Source organism: Morone saxatilis, unplaced genomic scaffold (genome assembly GCF_004916995.1).
Source record: "Morone saxatilis isolate NCDOM2014 unplaced genomic scaffold, NCSU_SB_2.0 Contig17, whole genome shotgun sequence".
NCBI lineage: Eukaryota > Metazoa > Chordata > Actinopteri > Moronidae > Morone > Morone saxatilis.
Genome location: NW_023339729.1, coordinates 13,557,016 through 13,557,635, shown reverse-complemented (window position 1 = coordinate 13,557,635; position 620 = coordinate 13,557,016). Strand labels below are relative to the sequence as shown.

General features: G+C 49.2%; 1 protein-coding gene across 1 annotated transcript in view; it reads right to left on the bottom strand.

Annotated features, from left to right (window-relative positions):
- Positions 1–620, bottom strand: part of nfixa (nuclear factor I/Xa) — a 24,402-nt gene that overhangs the window by 5,507 nt on the left and 18,275 nt on the right. The gene's annotated exons all lie outside the window — the stretch shown is intronic.

Here is a 620-nt window from a genome sequence, read left to right as displayed (position 1 = left end):
TTCACCACTTGCTGTTTTTAAGAGAACTGACTTGCGTTTACTCATCAAAAACACTCATGCTCTTTCAGGGCTACAAATAGCATTAGGGCTGCAGTTTGAATGGCTTTCCAGTGAGCAAACACAGGACTATAACTGCTCTGTCATGCGCTACCCGTTTACATGTAAGGCGATCCTCCTAATATGTGTCTCTGCTCTGTGGACCCGAGTGGTCTCAGGCTACACTGTAAAGCTATTGAGGGCAGCTACTCCAGGGATCCAGTTTCTCAGTTTGATAAGAGGGCAGAGTGGAGGCTTTGGCACAGGCTGAACTGTTCTGGCTGCTACTGACATTCCACAGGCCTGCCCAGAGAGAGCAGCGAATCACCCCACCTTTAACAGCAAACTCTCTGTTGTCCCCCATTCTAGCAAACCCAGAGAATGAGTTTTAACCCCCCTAAAGCCTCCATCTATCCTCTACCAACTCTGGATCCCTCCTTCCTACCCATGATTCTTTGGCGTTTGTGGATAAACTCCTCCTCCTGGCTCCGACTTCCCTTAACCCCCTTCTCTTTTCCTCTCCCTCTTTTACTCCAGCTCTCCCAGTGTAATCCTTGGCAGTGGAAAGTGACCCCCTCTCTCTA